This window comes from Leptodactylus fuscus, chromosome 1 (genome assembly GCF_031893055.1).
Source record: "Leptodactylus fuscus isolate aLepFus1 chromosome 1, aLepFus1.hap2, whole genome shotgun sequence".
NCBI classification, from domain to species: domain Eukaryota; kingdom Metazoa; phylum Chordata; class Amphibia; order Anura; family Leptodactylidae; genus Leptodactylus; species Leptodactylus fuscus.
Window position 1 is genome coordinate 12,681,021 of NC_134265.1, and position 21,099 is coordinate 12,702,119.

The following is a 21,099-nucleotide window of genomic DNA, read 5'->3' on the forward strand; positions in this document are numbered from 1 at the left end:
TAAGATTTAGTCCCAGTGCACACACCTGAGTTTACATCCAAGGTGAGGCCAATATTACAGCGGAGTGAACTTGAATGACGCTCGTAGTGACATGTGAGTGTATTCTGTGATGCACTCACCTCTACGGGGAGAACTAATCCATTCTGTTCTGATGAAACGGGGAAGAATATGACCTACTCTCGTTTCATCGGCACGGAACATCGGACGCCCCCTTGGATGGCACATTCCGACACTTCAGAAAAGAGACATTCTATACACTTTGTCTAGATTCTGCTTTTTATTTTGTTTCTTTTTCTGTATTAATCCCCATTAGGTAACATGTGCTCCATGCTTAGCAATGCGATCCAGTGATCAGGTACAAGTAATGTAAATGGGAGTGCTGTATGAGTCGCCATCACCCGGGAGATCGGCGGCACCCGGAGCAAGATTCAGGGCCGGCATCCTGTTGGTAAGACAGCAGGGAGTTTTATACACCCTATCATACAAATGCCAATAATTTGCAATACATTGCAATAGTGATCAGACTCCATGGGGTTAAAGATCCCTAGAAGGTCTAATAAATACAAAAGGGCTTACATCGTAATATTTGGAGATGATACTAAAGTCTGTAAAGTAGTCAACACAGAGGAGGATATAGTGCAATATCACATAGGAGTCACAGCTACTGTAATTTTCCTATACTATTGTATGGAATTAAGTGGACGACTATCTTGAGTTTCTACCTAAGATTGGCCTGTATAGCTGTTCTGTATGTTCTAAGTCTGATTGTGCATTTTACGATGTATATTGCGCTGTTTGCTGTATTGTCTTCATTTATAACCTGATCACTTCAGTTGTATTTGCTGCTATGTCTTATCGCCTTTATCTCTGTGAGAAGAGGACTGTGTAATAATTATAACCAAACAGGCAGAACCCAGTTGTACCTATTGATTGGGCAGCAGGCGCTGTTCTTTAGAGGCCACTCATACAGCCGACACATGCTACGTCCTGACACCTGTAGACACACCAGGCAGTACAAGATCTCCTATAAAATAGAGCTTTTCATACATCTTCAGATCCTTATCCAGAGCTTCATTGTGGCTCCGAAGACAAGTGTAGCAGGCCTAGCACGCCTGTAAGTGGTGCCTACAGGAGCTGAGAGCAAAACCACAGGATTTTACAGGGAGTACAAAAAATCCCATTTTCTCATTTATTTCACTGTGAGACAGAGCCTGCTCTCTATGCCTTCCAGGCGGGTATCTTCTTCAGGCCACTAAAATATACTGTAACAGACAAATTAGAAATAAAATAAATAATCAAAACATGATAAAACTTAATCGATCGATAAATAAATAAAAACATAGACAAAACAGTGGTAGTGATCATAATTAGAGATGAGCGAGTACTATTTGGAACGGCAGTTTTGAATAGCACGCACCCATAGGAATGAATGGGAGAGGCTGGCGCGCAGGGGGTTAAGCGACAGGACGCCGGCCCCGGCTGCGTCCATTCATTCCTATGGGATCGTGCTATTCAGAACTGCCGTTCCGAATAGTACTCGCTCATCTCTAATCATAATAAAAAGTCACATGGTAGACATAAAATATCAGGTATAGTGGATATGCTTGTCCCAGCAAGCTCTGAATATAGGCAAAAAGAAAAAAAATAAATAAAATAGATTATACAGTCACGTTGTAGTGCCAAGGCGTGATTTGGTTCTAAGGCTATTGGACACCTCCTTCTGTAAGTAACTCTTCACCTATTAGCATTACACTGAAGCCCATACAGGGATCCACAACTAATATGCAAAAGAATGTGTTTATTGTCACCTATGAAGTTTTATGGGGCTATTCCTATCTTATCAACATACTACCACATTTCCACCTTACTCAGCAACTTTAGGTCTACACATCACTATCTTACTAGGATGTTGGGCTAGTTTTTGGGACCCCCCACCTCTCTACATGTTCAAAGTTTTTGATTTAGCATACCGTATATACTCGAGTATAAGCCGACCCGAATATAAGCCGACCCCCCTAATTTTACCACAAAAAACTGGGAAAACTTATTGACTCGAGTATAAGCCTAGGGGGGGAAATGCAGCAGCTACTGGAAAATTTCAAAAATTAAAATGGTCAGAGTGTTTGGGTGCAGTAGTTGCTGGGAAAGGGGAGGGGGTGTTTTGGTTGTCTGTCTGCTCCTTCCCTGAGCTTGAGGACTGGGTTTTTTCTTCCCCCCACTTGGAATTCAGTCTGGCTGAATATAGGGGATCTGCAGTGCTTCTATTAACCCCTTCCCGACGAAACAGGAGCACTGCAGATCCCCTATATTCAGTAGACCGGGCACTTTCAGACACAGGGATACCTAATGTGTTTGTGTTTCACAGTCATTTTCTACTTTTGTATGTATTCTAGGAAAAGGAGTGTTTTAGAACTTTTATGTTTTTAAAATCTTTTTTTTTTTCTTTTGCACTATTTTATGGGAGATTCTATACATTAATATTGTGGATGGTCATAGACCCCTCCCTCCCTTTTGCTGACTCGAGTATAAGCCGAGGGGGGCATTTTCAGCACAAAAACTGGGCTGAAAAATTCGGCTTATACTCGAGTATATACGGTACATAGAGCTACACGTGACTATATAATCCATTTAATTTTATTTTTTGTCTATATTCAGAGGTTGCTGGGACAAGCATACCCTCTATACCTGATATTTGATATCTATCATATGACTTATTATGATCATTGCCACCTTTCCATTTATTTATTAATCCGTGTATGTATTCATTTATTTATCAACCAAGTCTTATCATGTTTTTTGTTTTTTCTTAATCTTTGTTTAGAGCTCGCTGAGACAAGAACACCCCCTATACCTGATATTTTATGTCTACCATGTGACTTTTTATTATGATCGCTACCACTGTTCTGTCTATCTATGTATGTATTTATTGATTAAGTCTTATGTTTTGATTATTGATTTTAATTCTAGTATTTGTTACTGTATATTTTAGTGGCCTGAAGAAGACACCCACCCAGTGTCGAAACGTGTAACTATTTTATATATCATTTCCAATTTGCCTCACCACCCACTGTGTGGGACGGTGTCCCGGTAAGAGCTGCAATTGGCCTGGTAAGCTCCTGAATACAGTTTACTATTTCCACCAGACGGGTGACAGGTCACCATTTGTATACTTCTCTCTGTCTTCCGCTCCAGCTGGTCAGGAACCTCCTAGCCCCCCTCTTGTTCATCCATCCCGGATTGAGCGGCCTCCCTCACCTTTGCCATGGTGTCCTTAACAGACCCAACCAGTCAGTGCTAGAAACTTGGAATGGCTGCTTCTAGGGATCTCCTTGGACACCCTCATAGTTCCCGTCCCACCTTCAGGAGCCGTCCTTACATCAGGACCAGGAAGTCTTCCTACAGTTCACGGTCCCCCACCCCTTCCTCTGGGCACTCCCCAGATGGAGCCACGAGCTGAGGCCCTACTCTGACAAGCGGATCATAGGGTGGCCTTCATAGTGGCTGGCTTCTCACTGCGGTCTTCCTTGGCTGCCTCTTGGTCAGCAAGGCCTTCATTTCCTGGGCCAAACTGTTTCAAGTCAAACCTGCCTGATGCAGCTTCCCTCCAGGACAACCAGCTGCTTGTCTCTGAAATCCTGAATACTTCCAAGTACCTGGCAATGCCTGCACATCTGCTAAGACAGTCGCCTATAAAATGGCTATTTGCCATACCGTTTGGATTTGTTTTTTGGAACACAAAGTCTGCTTCCAGAAGAATATCATGACCCTTCTCTCTTTCACGGACAGTTTTTGTTAGGCCTTGAAAAGCTTATTCCTAAAGCCACGGGGGAGAAGGGCAATTAGAGTCTACCTCCCTCAGAGGCGTTCTAAGCGCCAGCCATTCACATATAACAAGAAGCCTTCTTTCAAGCCCAGACCTGCAAAAAAGTTGTCCAGGCCTTCTAGCCTTCCTCAGCATGAAATTTTTCCCGCCACTTGGGCATCTCAGGTGGTGGGATGTCTGGGTACAGGGCCTGGGAGGTGGTGTCGTCCAGCTCCTCCAGCTTTCATCTCTGTCAATCTGTCTACAAGGGGAGTCAGCATCCCCATTCCCACTTCAGAGCATATCCGAGGTTACTACCCCTAAATGTTCCACATTCCCATAAAGGATGACCTCCTTCTGCCCATCATGGACCTGAAGGGGTTCAACAGGTTTGTCCATGTCTGCTGTCTGTGAGGTTATCCTTGGTGATGGGCGAATTCTGGGTTCATCTACATCATTGCGCTGTGCCGTCAGCGTTTTCTTCGTTTTGCAGTGGTCCTGCGACCTTTCCAGTTGTCACTCTTCCCTTTGGGCTAGCCTCTGCTTTCGGGGTATTTACCTAAGTGATGGCGTCTGTCATTGCAATCCTCCGCTCCACAGGTGTGGCCGTGTTCCTTACTTGGATGACCTCCTTTGACGCTCCTCTAGATCAGACAATCTGACCAGCTTCTGGGTCACCTTGGTCATTCCTTCCTGGTTCGGCTGACTCATCAATGGGGAAAGGTCTTTTCTCATGCCCCTCTAGGACATGGAATTCTGGTTATGATCCTCTACATGATTCTCATCCCGGAGGCCAAGATCTTGAGGTTTAATGTTCAGACGTACTCTCCTTGCTCTCTTCGTTTCGGCATGCGGGTCTTGGGCACGATAGCCTCGACCTTCAAGACCGTCCCTTTCAGTTACTCTCTTGTCCTCTCCCATGGACGATTCAGACCTGCTGGGACAAATCTTTGGTTAGCCTCGACTGCCTGATTTCCTTTCCTCCTCGGTGTCGCCAAGATTCTTTAGTGTATCTCCTCCACAGGATTTTCTCAGGGAAAGCCCCTCTTCCCTGCTGTCGGTAAGTGATTCCCACTGAGGCCATTCTCCCCGGCTGGTGAGTGGTCTTCGGTGCTTTGATTGTTCAGAGTCTGCGGTTCAAGGCCAAGTCCTTCCACCGGTTTCTCCTGCTGAAACCCAGAGCTATCTTACTTGCCCTGTCTCATTAGACCTCTCTCCAACAAGGATGTCTGGTCATAGTCCAGACTGCACATTTGATCAAGGTCGCCTACTTGAACCCTTGGGGGGGGGGGGGGAAGGGGGAGAAACTAGCCTTGCGGCCTTACTAGCTGACTTCCAATCTCTTCCTTGGGTGGAGCGCCTCATTCTAGCTCTTCGGTGGACCACCTTTTCTGGCGTAGACCACTGGGTGGCAGACTATTTGAGTTGAGAAAAAAAAAAGTGCTCCGGATCAGGGTAATTTTATCAGCAAATCTTCCTTCAACTATGCTCCTGCTGTGGCATGACAAACCGACTTTTTCGCCTCCCGCTAAAACCACAGTTCCCCAGCTTCATTGCCAGGTCTCTGGTTCCTCAAGCCATTGCCTCTGACACTCTTGTGAGTTTGGATTTTTTCCTCCTCTTCCTCTTGTCCCTTGGGTTCTCAAGAATCTCAAGACCAAGGCGGTTCTAGCTATCCTGGTGGCATCAGTTTGGGGACACAGCGGAAAAATCTCACAGGACACAGAACTTATAAATTCTATATATATTTTCTGCAGTGAATGAGGAGAATCTGTGACTCTTCTCTGCCTTACACATAGTGGTAACTACTCACCTGGGCGGATCCCTGTAGGAATGTCCTCCTCACACTCCTCATCACCACTCACATAGGGATCTTTCTTTATTGTTACATTTATAGAATTAATATTGTCCAGAGCTTTATCTTGATTCAAAATCTGTAAAACAATTATAAAGAAAACAGGAGGAGAAGTTATTGAATATACAGCAGGAATTATCTGAGAACCTGGACATAGATATTAGATGACGGCTAAATGACAACACCAAGTATACACATGGATAGACGTTCTTCAGGTTGTCAGTGAAGGAGATCAGATTCTACCAGATACATCCGGGGTTGTTTGTCTCAGGGGAAATAAAGGATCAGATCGGTAGAAATCCATCCTGATAGTTCCTTATTCCAACCAGCAGTCTCCATAGCCAGAAGATTGTGAGAAGATCCAGACAACATGTAATGTCTATGGTCAGCTTTATCCTCCATCTCCACCTCTCATTACACAAGTATAAAACATCTAATACTGCTGGAGAACCCAAGACTGACCACAAGGACTTCACAGCCCGTCTACACATCATAGGGAATATCTCCATCTACCTGATCATCCTGTGGAAGAAGAGGACTGGGACATCTCTCCGGTGTTGTCCTCTTACTGGATCTACCTGTAGGAAACACAGACAGGGACTGAATTCATTCTGTACATACAAATAATGGAAGTCCATGTGTATATAGTCATGTGTATTACCTGCTGATGTGAGGGGCTGCTGGTCCTCCATCATCACCTCCTTGTACAGATCCTTGTGTCCTTCTAAATACTCCCACTCCTCCATGGAGAAATAGACAGCGACATCCTGACACCTTATAGGAACCTGACAACACAATGATACAGTCATCACCCCGACCCCTCCAGTTACTGTATAATGTCCCAGCATTCCCAGCAGTGTCACCTCTCCAGTCAGCAGCTCCAGTATCTTGTTGGCGAGTTCTAGGATCTTCTGTCTATTGATCTTCTCCTGTATCAGGGGGTGAGGTGGAGACCTTGGGATTAGGCTCAGGGTTCCTCCATATCCTTCATACAAAGGAGCCTGACAGTGCCCACTAGAGGTCTTCTTCACTACTGTGCAATCCTGGTTATGGGGAGACACATTAATAAATCTCACTACATACATGTCCAGAGTCCATCACCTCTCCAGTCCTATCATCTGTTATTACTATAGATAAGAATGATGTAATGATGACATCATCAGAATCTCTCACCTCTCCAGTAAGCTGGTAGATGATCTCTAGGGTGAGATTTAATAGACTTTCCGCCATCTTGTTCCTGTCTCTTTCCATCCTTGATGGGACAATCAGGAATATTCTCTTATATAGAAGATACTGAGAGGATTCTACATTGTAGGAACCTGAATGGAGAGAAGATGAGACAATGTAAAAAACTCACAAGATCCCATGTAATAAATAGGATTAGTAGGGAGTATAAGGGGGGCTTCCGGTTCAGGCTCTAGTATGTGAAGATACATGGCACATTCCTCCTCAGTATCAGACTCTTCTCCTTTGCTGACCTGTAAGATGGAACAAATTTCCACATAATCCCTTGTTAGGGTCACAATATCCATATTTAATGTCGGGTTTTCTTATCTCTTACAGATGTAGATGAAGCTTTTCCTCCTTCGGTCTCTGTCACCCCAATGTAAATAACATGATGGTAGATTTCTTTTTTCCTCTTTCTTATTTTCTATTCTTCTTAAGGAAGATGTTTGTTCTTGTACCGTGTTAGCCAGTGGATAGGAAATATAAAACACAATAAACTTGATAGTCTTCAGTAGTTGATACCTTTTTAATGGCTAACTAATAATGATGACAGATTACAACTTACTTGAGAAAGGAGCCGAGAGTTCCGAAACGTTGTAATCGGTCATCATTATTAGTTAACCATTAAAAAGGTATCAACTACTGAAGACTATCAAGTTTTTTGTGTTTTATATTTCTTAAGGAAGAGACAGTTGTGTACTCCGGCGTTTTCGTGTCCGTCATGTTGTTAGTATTAGAGTCAATGGGACACAGATGGAGGGGGTCTCAGGATGGGCTCAATCTGTGTCAAACTTTTCTATTGGCGCTGATAGGCCTCAAAGGTCACATACGGCAGCGACTTCTGCCATAAAAGCCCCAGAGCGGCCTGAACACCAGAGCACCGAGAACAGGCGAGAGGGTTATTTTTATATTATTGCTTTCCACCCTTCCCCGTCTTTTATGAACAACTCCTGTAAAATTCGGGCTCAGAATATGGCGAGACAAGGAGAAATGATTTAGTAAGTTCTTTCTAGTGTAGAAGTAATAAAACCTAAACCCTGTATAAATGTGGTATCAGTGTAACCGTAGCGACCTGTAGAATGAAGCCATCATGTGATTTATACCGTAGGGTGAAGGCCCCGACTACTATTTACCTCTATCGGGAGGGATAGAAAATATATATATTATACACACACACACGGTGTCCCAAAAGAATGTATACACATTCTAGCAGCTGATAACTCAATTATTTATGCTATATATAAACACACACACACGTATACACAGTACAGACCAAAAGTTTGGACACACCTCCTCATTCAAAGCGTTTTCTGTATTTTCATGACTATGACAATTGTAGATTCACACTGAAGGCATCAAAACTATGAATTAACACACGTGCAATTACCGTATAAACTAGAGTATAGGCCGACCCGAATATAAGCCGAGGCCCCTAATTTTACCACAAAAACCTGGGAAACCGTATTGACTCGAGTATAAGCCGAGGGGGGGGGGGGGGGGAATGCAGCAGCTACTGGAAAATTTCAAAAATTAAAATGGTCTGAGTTTTTGGGTGCAGTAGTTGTCTGTCTGCCCCTTCCCTGAGCTTGAGGACTGGGATTTTTTTCCCCCCACTTGGAATTCAGTCTGGCTGAATATAGGGGATCTGCAGTGCTCCTATTAACCTCTTCTCGACGGAACAGGAGCACTGCAGATCCCCTATATTCAGTAGACCGGGCACTTTCAGACATAGGGATACCTAATGTGTTTGTGTTTCACAGTGATTTTCTTTTGTATGTATTCTAGGGAAACGAGGGATTTAGAACTTTTTTTTTTTTTTTTTTTTTATAAGCTTTTTTTCCCCCCACTATTTTATGGGAGATTCTATACATTGATATTGCAGCTGGTCATGAAAGCCGTCAGTGTAGGCCGCGGATCACACGACCGCAGCCTACACTGACTGCAGAGTTTGACCTCTGCCCCGACGCGGGCCGATGACGTCATCAGCGCTCGCAGTGAAAAGGAGGTGGACGCCGGCGGCTCTTCATGGGCGAGTATGACAGTGTTTCCGGCGGCGTACTAAAGAGCATATAACACTGGGGGGGCGAAATAAAGAGCTTATAATACTGGGAGGGGGAGTACTAAAGAGCTTATAATACTGGGGGGGGGCATACTGATGAGCTTATAATACGGGGGGGGGGGGGGCGTATTAAAGAGCATATAATACAGGGGGGGCGTACTAAAGAGCTTATAATACTGGGGGGGCGTACTGAAGAGCTTATAATACTGGAAGGGGGGCGTATTAAAGAGCATATAATACAGGGGGGGCGTATTAAAGAGCATATAATACGGGGGGGGGCGTATTAAAGAGCATATAATACAGGGGGGCGTACTAAAGAGCTTATAATACTGGGGGGGCGTACTGAAGAGCTTATAATACTGGAGGGGCGTACTGAAGAGCTTATAATACTGGAGGGGCGTACTGAAAAGCTTATAATACTGGAGGGGCGTACTAAAGAGCTAATAATACTGAGGGGATACATACTGAGGAGCATATAAGACGGGGAGGATGTGTATTGAGGGGCATATAATACTGTGTGTGGGAGGGAGCTTACTGAGGAGCATATAATATTGGGGGGTATTTATAAAAATATAATACTGTGTGCGGGTGCCACTGTGGAGCATACAATCCTGTGGAGGGCTACTATGGAGCGTATAATACTGTGTGGGGGGGGGCTACTGTGGAGCATATAACACTGGGGGGCTACTATGGTACTGTGGAGAATATAATACTGTGTGGTGGGCCTACTATGCACAGGGGTGAACTTGCCCCTTTCGCTGCCCGAGGCGAACTACAGAAAGCCGCCCCCCCCCCCCCGGAGGAGGGGGCGTGATGGAGCGCGAGGGGGCGGGTCAAACCAAAGGGGGCGTGGATTAGCGGCGTTCGCAGGCAGAGAGCAGGCACGGAGAAGACCTGCTCTCTGCCTGAGCGTGAGGGGAGGCTGCTGGAGCAGCGCTGCTTCAGTGGCCTCCCCAATCCAGCGCTCGGTGCTAAGCCAGTCCAGGACAGCTTGTCCTGGACTGGTTTATGTGATCAAAAATGCCGCCCTCCCTGGGGCCCTGACATAGCGCCGCCTGAAGCGCTCGCTTCAGGTTGCCTCATGGGAGGTGCGGCGCTGACTATGCAGCATATAATACTGTACGCGGGGGGCCACTGCAGAGCATGTAATACTGTCTGGGGTCCCCTCACTATTAATATCACACAGTATCTGTTTTATAGCAGACGTGATGTTAGTACAGGATGTAAGAATATTACACGGTCACTATAAAACAGATCCTGTGCGATGTAAATAGGGAACATTAATTGCTCAAAGTACAAAATGCAGAGAGCTTTACATTTCATTTCAAAGTTGTTTGTATTATTGAAAGTTCTGTAAAGCCCCATTCACATGACTGTAATTTGTGGGTCCGTAACTGTCCGCAATTGTGAATCTGCACAGTAGTACGTTTAAATTGCCGTGTTGGCACTCCGCGATAATTTAGTGGGTTTAGGGTTGCAGTGTGTGCACTCGGTCATTAAAAGGTTCGCCATCACTGACCTAGAATATAAGACAGATTTTCAGTTGTTTCACACTTTTTTTTGTTAAAGGGGTTGTCCCATCACAAGAATCCTATCTATACTGCTTGTTAATGTGGATGTAAGACTTTTCCTAAATACATTGCTTCAGCAAAACTGCTTTGTTTGTCCACTATCTTACTTTATTCAATTCATTGGTGACACAGCCCTGACTTATCTGCTCAAAAGTCAAGTGATGCATCTGCCTGCTCTCAGGGGGGAGGTGCTAAGTGCACAGGAGCGAGCCTGTGTTTCTAGCTATTCCTGTGTCTACACCACATGTAACCTAGCTTCCTGCACTCAGAGAAGAGGAGCTGCTTGCATTTCTGAACTCGTCTTCTGTTCTCCCAGTTATCAGGCTAGCTAATTCAATTGTGTATATTATGGAAGAGACAGGCAGTATTGTGCATATAGTGTTGTTTGAGTACCTTTGATGACATCACAGGCCCTTCAGCCGCCCCATAGGTTCACGCTATGTGGTGGGCGGAGCTACAAACTAATTTGGAGGTGGAGCTAAACAGTAGGTTGCATGAAACCCCGCCCACCAAATGACGCAAGAAACCAGGAAGAAAGAAGATTTTACAGCAGTGAAGACTGGTAAGTATGCGACATGGGAATACCCCTTTAAGTATATAATTCCACATGTGTTACTTCATAGTTTTGATGCCTTCAGTGTGAATCTACAATTGTCATAGTCATGAAAATACAGAAAACTCTTTGAATGAGAAGGTGTGTCCAAACTTTTGGTCTGTACTGTATATGTATATACTGTATACCTCCTCCTGTACAGTAACCATGGTGACAGGACCTGTGATGATGTCACATGTGTGGGAGGAGTCAAGAAGTCAGATGATCAAGTCCTGCTGTTATAGCTTCATCAGCTCAAATAGCGGACCTTTGATTATGTGATAATCATGTAATCAGTTTTATAGCAGTCACATGAGCAGGTTGTAGAGATCTGTTCTGGAAGAGCTAAAGTTATGTGTGTGACGTGCAAGTAGTAGAGCCGACTGTGTGATGTGTATGTAGTGGAGCTATATGTGTGTGACGTGTATGTAGCGGAGCCGTCTTTATGAGAGAACAGAGTGCAGTAGTAGCTTCAGGGTTCATGTGAACGTAGAGTCCCAACCCATTTCATCAATTTAAAGATAGAGTTCACGCACTGTAGTGCAAATTCAAGGTTCTGTTTATTGATCACAAATGTGCATATGGTAGAGTTAAAAGTGTCCGGTTGGATAAGACCTTCCTCAGACTCTACATCAGGGGTCCTCAAACTTTTCAAACTGGGCCAGTTTAGGGTCGCTCAGACCACTGGAGAGCCGAAATATAGTTTTAAAAAAAAAACGTAAGATTATATGCTCCACAGTAGCTCCCCCCACAGTATTATATGCTCCACAGTATGCCCCCTCCCACACAGTATTACAGTCCTATGAAAAAGTTTGGGCACCCCTATTAATCTTAATCATTTTTAGTTCTAAATATTTTGGTGTTTGCAGCAGCCATTTCAGTTTGATATATCTAATAACTGATGGACACAGTAATATTTCAGGATTGAAATGAGGTTTATTGTACTAACAGAAAATGTGCAATATGCATTAAACCAAAATTTGACTGGTGCAAAAGTATGGGCACCCTTATCATTTTATTGATTTGAATACTCCTAACTACTTTTTACTGACTTACTGAAGCACAAAATTGGTTTTGTAACCTCACTGAGCTTTGAATTTCATAGCCAGGTGTATCCAATCATGAGAAAAGGTATTTAAGGTGGCCAATTGCAAGTTGTTCTCCTATTTGAATCTCCTCTGAAGAGTGGCATCATGGGCTACTCAAAACAACTCTCAAATGATCTGAAAACAAAGATTGTCCAACATAGTTGTTCAGGGGAAGGATACAAAAAGTTGTCTCAGAGATTTAACTTGTCAGTATCCACTGTGAGGAACATAGTAAGGAAATGGAAGACCACAGGGACAGTTCTTGTTAAGTCCAGAAGTGGCAGGCCAAGAAAAATATCAGAAAGGCAGAGAAGAAGAATGGTGAGAACAGTCAAAGACAATCCACAGACCACCTCCAAAGAGCTGCAGCATCATCTTGCTGCAGATGGTGTCACTGTGCATCGGTCAAAAATACAGCGCACTTTGCACAAGGAGAAGTTGTATGGGAGAGTGATGAGAAAGAAGCCGTTTCTGCAAGCACACCACAAACAGAGTCGCCTGAGGTATGTAGAAGCACATTTGGACAAGCCAGCTTCATTTTGGAAGAAGGTCCTGTGGACTGATGAAACAAAGATTGATTTGTTTGGTCATACAAAAAGGCATTATGCATGGCGTCCAAAAAAAACAGCATTACAAGAAAAACACATGCTACCCACTGTAAAATTTGGTGGAGGTTCCATCATGCTTTGGGGCTGTGTGGCCAATGCCGGCACCGGGAATCTTGTTAAAGTTGAGAGTCGCATGGATTCCACTCAGTATCAGCAGATTCTTCAGAATAATGTTCAAGAATCAGTGACGAAGTTGAAGTTACCCCGGGGATGGATATTTCAGCAAGACAATGATCCAAAACACCGCTCCAAATCGACTCAGGCATTCATGCAGAGGAACAATTACAATGTTCTGGAATGGCCATCCCAGTCCCCAGACCTGAATATCATTGAACATCTGTGGGATGATTTGAAGCGGGCTGTCCATGCTCGGCGACCATCTAACTTAACTGAACTTGAATTGTTCTGTAAAGAGGAATGGTCCAAAATACCTTCATCCAGGATCCAGGAACTGATTAAAAGCTACAGGAAGCGACTAGAGGCTGTTATCTTTGCAAAAGGAGGATCTACTAAATATTAATGTCACTTTTCTGTTGAGGTGCCCATACTTTTGCACCAGTCAAATTTTGGTTTAATGCATATTGCACATTTTCTGTTAGTACAATAAACCTCATTTCAATCCTGAAATATTACTGTGTCCATCAGTTATTAGATATATCAAACTGAAATGGCTGTTGCAAACACCAAAATATTTAGAACAAAAAAAATGATTAAGATTAATAGGGGTGCCCAAACTTTTTCATAGGACTGTATCTACTCCCAAGTATGCCCCACCCCCCACACAGTATTATATGCTCTTGAGTACAAATATACACACACATCTACATATATACATTCCCCCCCCCCCACCCCAAGATGGCGCCGCATGAGTGGCAGTCTCGAGCTGAGAGTCCAAAGCTGGGAGCGACCTTTATCTTTCCTATTTCACTCATTTTGTCTCTATCTTCAAGAATCCTCTACTCAAGCAACATAGCACTATGAATTAGCAACTATAATTAAATGGAAGAACCTGCGACTATTTTCTTTGTGGCTATTGTCTAATCTTGTAAGAATACTTGTTCAGCTGGAATTTTCCTGTTTGGACATGTGCCTTAACATCCCCCCACAAGCTAAGGACAGCATGGAGAACATGAGGCAGACAAAGCATGGAGGAGAAACCTGCATGGAATTTTGGACTTCTTCTTTCTGGATTCCCTGTTAGTGAGTGATCTGGGCCACGACGCGCGGGCCGGACAAACGTCCTCAGCGGGCCACATTGTGGCCCACGGGTCATAGTTTAATGACTACTGCTCAACATTGTGGGAAGAAATAATAATAGTGTTCTAATCGTCCAGTGACAACACAATATGTATAGAGAAGTAACAACACCTGCTGTGACATCACATATATAAACATACAGTATATATACACAAATATAGTCATGTATAGGTTGTCGAATCACCGCGTCCTGGAAGTATGTACACACCGCTAAGGAATGGCAGGCTCGTACTTAAAATCCACATATCTGTCACTATGGAACAGATTCATATCCCGACATTATAGAGTAGCCCCTCTTGCTGATATACTATAATGTCGGGATATGCCGCTGCTGTCCGCCTCGGGGGGACGCTGTAAACCCAGGGGAAACCGGACAGCGCGCGGTCGGCTTTAAAACACATTCATTTGAATGGTGACCGCCGTGCGCGTTTTCAGCCTCTCCGCCTGGTGTCCGTTTTTCTCCCGGGGGCACAAAGTCCTCCATGTAGGTATAGAGAGATATACTATATATAGGTATATACTAGAATTGGGGTCCAAATATAACAAACAGTATGCAAATTAGTGCACAACCCCCATCAATGTATCAGTAGCCCAGTGTTGCCCCTTAGGAGCCCTCTTACCTCACTAGTAGTCCAGAGAAATGGATTGGTTGCCCTCCGTGTATAGTGCTGCAGGAAAACCCTGGTTGTGTGTGTGGACAGCGCCATCTTGAATAGGAGAGGCCAATAGCATAAGAGGGAGGAGTTAGGAATGTCTAATAGGACGAATGTGCCCTGTTTCTTCTCCGTGGGACTGCACATGCGCATTCCAATCGCCCCGCCGGAAGTGGGGAATGCGGGACCGGAAGTCCAGGGCTAGTGTAGGAGCGCTATGGCAACATGTAAGAAAGCGGCTGTGGAGGCGGCAAATGGTCATTCCGAGGCCACACAACACAAGCAGGGTCACGTGTGATCTAGAGGGGGGTGAAGAAGGCGAAAACTGCAAATGGATTATGAGGTCAGAAGGAATGAAAAGGGGAGAAGGAAACAGGAAGTGAAATAAACTGAAAATGAAAAAAAAAAAAAATGTAATAAAATAGAATTAGAAGAAAAGTAAGGAAGAAATAGGAAAAAAAATAGAAAATAAAATAAAAATGAAATCAGCCAATCAAAGGATATAATGAAGTGAGGTCCCACGGAGGCTCCTGGGTGGAGATCTTAAAGGGACCCTATATTTCAAACTTTTCTTTCTGAGTAACACGTCGGAATAGTCATAAAAAAGGCTATTCTTCTTCTAGCTTTCGTTGTCTTCTCCACGCCGCCGTTCTGTAGGAATCCCGTTTTTTGTCGGTATGCAAATGAGTTATCTCGCAGCACTGGGGGCGGGACCCAGTGCTCAAACAGCAAAGGGGGCGTCCCCAATGCTGCCAGAGAACTCTCTCCAGCGCTGCCTCCATCTTTCTCAGCAGCGTCCTCTCAGCTGGCGGTAGCTTGTAACTTGTAGGCCTTGGGCAGAGCAGACTGCACATACCCACAGGCACAAGAAAATGGCCTCTTACAATACTGTGTAAGCGGCCATTTTCTTGTGGATTGTGGGCATGCGCAGTCTGCTCTGCCCGAGGCCTAGAAGTCGACCTGCGTCAGAAGAAGAGGACGTTGCTGACGAAGATGGAGGCGGCGCTGAAGAGCGTTCTCTGGCAGCATTGGGGACAGTGTGCTGAATTCAGTGACCCCCCCAATCATACGAGCTACTGGGGATGTAGTAGGAAATTTGGTGTTTGCAATGTAATCTGCATATTCACTCTTCACCATCCGCTGTGCATTCATGTCTGGGGTAATAATGCTCACTACACCCCAATAAATTCTTTGAGGGGTAAAGTTTTGAAAATGGGGTGATTTGAGGGGGTTTCTATTATATAGGCCTTTATAATTCTTTTCAGACCTGAAGTGGTTCCTCTAAAATTAGTTTGGTGAATTTGGTGAAAATAAATTAAAGAACGTATGACTATCTGCCTGAAAAGCAGAGACTTTCACATTTTGAAAATTGCGATTTTTTTTTTCCTCCAAATTTCCAATATTGATTAGTGTTTACCACTAACATGAAGTACAATGTGTCATGAAAAAACAATCTCAAAATCACTTGTGTAAGTTATAGCGTCTCAAAGTTATTGCCATTTAAAGTGACCCATGTCAGTTTTGAAAAATAAGGCCTGGTCCTTAAGGTACTTTTGGGCTGTGTCCTTAAGAGGTTAAAGTATTCCCTATACCCCTTGATAAATTACTTAACCACTTCAGTACCGGCCAATTTGTAGTCCAGGACCAGGCACATTTTCGGTTTATTTTGTATGTGCGGTTTAGAGGGCTGTAACATTTTTCTCATACGTCTCAGTCAACTAATTTCTGCGTCTTTTTTTCGGGGACACATAGGACTTTATTTTTATGTTGTTTTTATTTTTGAATATGTTTTAATTTTTTTTATATCCGGGAAAATCTAAACAACATAGGAGGGAAATTGTGTCTGGTTTTCACTTTTCTTTTATTAACACACAGTGCCACTGAAAAACTTTATAAAATAGTTTTTCCTCTCCATTACGGTAATTTTTACTTTATATGGTGTCGTCGGGGGTGGGGCTATAACCTTTAATAACGGCATTTTATTGGCGCATTATTTTACTTATTATTTAACTTTTTTTAAAAAAATTATTTTATTTAAAAAAAAATTTTAAACTTTTTTTTTCAGATGGTGTCCCCATAAGATCATAAGAGACCTTTGTGGACATCTGATCACTTTTTTCTTTGTTAGGGAGGCTGATTTCACCTGCAACTGGGGCTGGTACATTTAGCCCCAGTTATAGGAGGAATACAGCCTCCTGCTCACTGTGTACACAGTATACAGAGCTGATCTCAATCCTGTAGGACCCAGCAGCTCTTGCAAGACACTGATCCCGGCGGATCACGTGACCGCTGGGTCAGAGGGCGGCTGCATCATTTTGGTGCCCATAGCTGTGTATACAGCGCTCATTGAGCACTGTATACACAGCGATTGAGAAGACAGAGACGGGAATAAATCTTCCCTGTCCTCTCTGGGAGCTCCAGCTGAAGTTACAGCCGGCTCCCAGCTTCAGCAATTGCATAATCTCATGCAATAGCTGTGTTCTGACAGGACGTATCGCCACGTCCACTCAGAAGAAGGCAACCACTTCCCGGACCTATATAGTCTATGGCCAGTCCGAAAGTGGTTAAAAAGAACCTTTCACCACCTGGCACACATGCGGTTTAATACACCACTAGAAAGCAGACAGTGCACTGAATTCAGTGCACTATCAGCTTTCATGTTGTGTGGCCCCAGTGAAGAGCTATCGGTGCTGGCACTGTTGCTCTTCACTGTCAGAAGCGCGTTTCTGACAGTCAGGAACGCCCTTCCTTACAGCAGCGTCTATAGCGCTGTACTGTGAGAGCGGTGAGAAACGCCCCCTCCCCTCCTGATAGTGCTTGTCCAAAGACGATTGGGTGGGGTGTTCCTTATCACTCAGTGTCATCGCTGTGTGGTAAGCAACGCCCCCTGTCACAGTACAGCGCAATAGACGCTACTGTGAGGAAGGGTGTTAGTGACTGTCAGAAATGTCCTTCTGACAGTGAAGAGCTACAGTATCTTGTATCCCTTCCTTCATAAACCCTGAACTTGTGGTGTCCCCTGAGCTGCTCTCGCACACTTTGTACATTTTAATACTGTACCGCGTCCTCTTACTGGGCAGGTATTGGCAGAATTTCCGCCTCCCTTTGATACTGATCAGAGACTCATCTATAGAAATGTGCTGATCAGGGATAGAGGACACTGCAAAAAAAGGAGACAGAAAAGAACAATAAATGTACTTATATGTAAGACCCTCTCCTAAAAGCTACCTAAATTTTTTTGATAGATGGAGAACAGTCTCTATCACAATTGTGACTAAATGTAACTAGAAATTATAAATTTATATTTTTCTATATCTCTGGGGTAATCAGATATATTTTAAAAATTCCTCTTCAATAGACAATAATTAGTTAATTAACACTCCCCCCCCCATGTGTTATAAGTAAGGAAGAACCTTCCCCCCAGACTAAGTTCTTCTTTTCTGTCCTGTGCAGTGGGTACTTTTGGGGGGAAGGTTCTTTCACATTTATCTTACCCTATTTCTTTTCCTGGCCTTTTTTCTTCTGGGTGCCTCCTCTAGTGTTGGTTCTGAGCTGGGGGAGGGGTCTTCTCTGGTCTCTTTTCTTTTTTCTATTTGGCTCCACTTGTATCTGGTAGCGGTCTTGCGCTGGCTTATTACTACTCTTGTTACGCTGGAAGTGATGTGGCAGTACAGGTCATGATTATATGGCCACACTTGATCTCAAGGACGCTTATCTGCACCTCCCAATTTTCCCTCCACGTAGGAAATATTTGAGTCACTGTGGTTATAGACTGTCGTCTCAGACACCGTTCTCCCTTTCAGCATAACATCAGCACTGTGGATACCCTGTCCATCACATGGAGGTTCAGGCTGGCATACACATTCCCTCATTCAAGCTCATATATGAGTCACGGTAATTACTGTAGGCTTCCCCTAATTCAGAACCTGGTGTCTCGGGGCTCTCAGCTCTGCCCAGATTTGAAAGCTTTCAACTTGACAGCTTGAAAGTTGACCAGTCCATACTATGGTCTAGAGGACCTTCTGGAGACATCATGAACACACTGTCTCTTTATAGAGCGGAGTCTACCAATTGGAACTATTCCAAGATACGTGCCATCTTTATTGCCTGGTCTGCAACAAAGGAAATTGATAGCTCCAATCCCATTATTGGGAATAAATAGTTTTTTCTTCAGGACAGCCTAGAAAAAGGTCTTAGCCCATCAACTTTGAAGGTCCTCACTTCTGCCTTGTCTGCTTGTCTTGTTATCTCAAGAACCCCTCGAAAAGAGGTTTCTGAGAGGTGCCTCTAGAATAAGACCCTCAATCTCACATCCAATTCCTCATTGTGATCTGTCAGCGATTCTGAAGGGGTTGTGTGATGCTCCCTTTGAGGTACAGGTAAACCACCTTCATGATGGCTGTAACATCTGTCAAAAGGATTGGGGAGCTACAGGCTCTGTCGTCTGTAGATTCCTATATTAGTTTCCATTCAATTTAATTTAATAGTCCCACCCTGGGGACATTCAGCGTGTTACAGCAGCCTGGGTAATACAACAATATATTACAAGACAGAACACATACAACCTCATAGCAGATAGAACTGATACTAGGAGTCATAGCAACTACAAAGAAAAGAAGACTTCAGGATCATTTAGTTCTCTGTGCGGAGTGATCGCTTAGCCTGATGTTGATTATACAGCCTGACTGCGGTTGGGGGGAAGGATATCCGATAGCTCCTTCTCACACTTGGGGTGAAGCAGTTGGTCACTTACAGTACTGCCCAGTGCTATCACGGTCTCATACATGGTATGGGAGTTATTCTCCAGCATGGAGCTCACCTCGGACAGTGTCCTTCTGTCACCCACCACCTGTACTGGGTCCAGGGGGTTCCCCAGGACAGAGCTGGCCCTTCTAACCATCCTGTAACTCTGTTTCTGTTCCTGGCTGGTATGCTACTCCCCCAGCAGGTTACTCTGAAAAAGATGTCTGATGCTACCACAGAGTTGAAGAAGGCCCTAAGAAGTGGCCCCGGATTCCCAAGGCCCTCAGCCTCCTGAGCAGGTAGAGTCTGCTGTGACCTTTTCTGTGCAGCATATCCAGGTGATCAGTCCAGTCCAGTTTATTATAGAGGAGCACACCCAGATACTTATAGGTTCTCACTACCTCAATGCCTGATTTCATGAAAGTCCACTCTGCCAGATCTGTCTCTACTTCCTGGGCTAAAGAAATTCAGTTCCTTGTGGAGTTCCCACCTAACTTTTGTGAACCACTATAGGTTGCATTTTCAGAACTCAGAAGCTAGGTAGGGCTTTTGGGTGTTCAATTTTAAATTCAGGACAAGAGGACCCTCCATTTATATATTAGGGGGTAGGTTCTACTTTCCTTATATCACAAGGGGATGGGATGGAAAGAGAAATATCTCATCATTTTGCTGCTGTTGGGACTAAGGGAAAACAGATTCAAACATAATCAATGTTTATATGAACTCCATCCATCAGCATACATACAATCGGGCTTTGCTTACTTATTGCCCTATAACCTGCTTACACCATTGTTACTACCCCCACCATATGGGTAACCTTTCCTAGCTTGGAATTATCAGTCTCTAGATGTGATTATCACCTGTTGAGTTCTTTGTATATATTGTATATAATCTTTGTGTATATACTTTTGATTAGTGACTTAGTGGTCTTATGTCTATGTTAGACATGCACTGATTAAGGTGGGATACAGCGACACATCTACATTGAATATCTTGTTCCTTTGTTTCTGCACTGTAATAATTGGTCCTATATGTGAATATAACAATTATGCGCTGACTCTATAAAGGAGTGCTACTATTTGAGCGACTGAAAAACTTCCATCACGAGCACCCTGTCGTCCATAGAGGGGTGCAGAGACAATTTTCTGTACAGTGCGTTGCAGATTCAGGCCTGCCTGGCAATCATTGACCCAAAAACAATGTACCAATATGTGCCAGTCATCCACTGCTACTGCAAGTATCTCGTAGTCACAACACATCTGGATAGAGGATGAGACACTGCCAACACTTCCTTATCCTCTTGTTAGAGAAGGAGACAGATGTCCACCTTTGCACTGTTAGTGAGGTGAATGAGCCAGAGAAAAAAGAGCAACAGGAGGCGCTATATAAATGTAATTTAATTAGATTACATCATTTTCAAATTACAAATCTCTGATTGTGGTTCTGGATTTACAAAACAAAACAAAAAACATACAATACTTTTCATGGGAAAACCTCTTTAAGCTGTAATTGTGAGTGAATTTTTTTTCTGTGCAAATTCTCTGATGTCCAGATAGAGATGACTTTTGGTTAAAATGATTCACACAGGTTTATGGAAATGGCTTCTCTCTGGTATGAACTGTTTGATAGCAAACAAGATGTGAT

At 43.9% G+C, this 21,099-nt stretch overlaps 1 protein-coding gene and 1 pseudogene across 1 annotated transcript in view; both read right to left on the bottom strand.

The window, feature by feature from the left end:
• The window catches only part of LOC142188918 (uncharacterized), a 79,800-nt pseudogene extending 73,562 nt beyond the window's left edge, over positions 1-6,238 (bottom strand).
• LOC142190140 (uncharacterized) overlaps positions 1-14,722 on the bottom strand; it is a 186,718-nt gene extending 171,996 nt beyond the window's left edge. Inside the window, exon 1 of the mRNA XM_075262275.1 lies at positions 14,680-14,722. The gene's annotated coding sequence lies outside the window, so the exon portion shown is untranslated. The remainder of the gene's footprint in view (positions 1-14,679) is intronic.
• Positions 14,723-21,099: the final 6,377 nt, after the last annotated feature.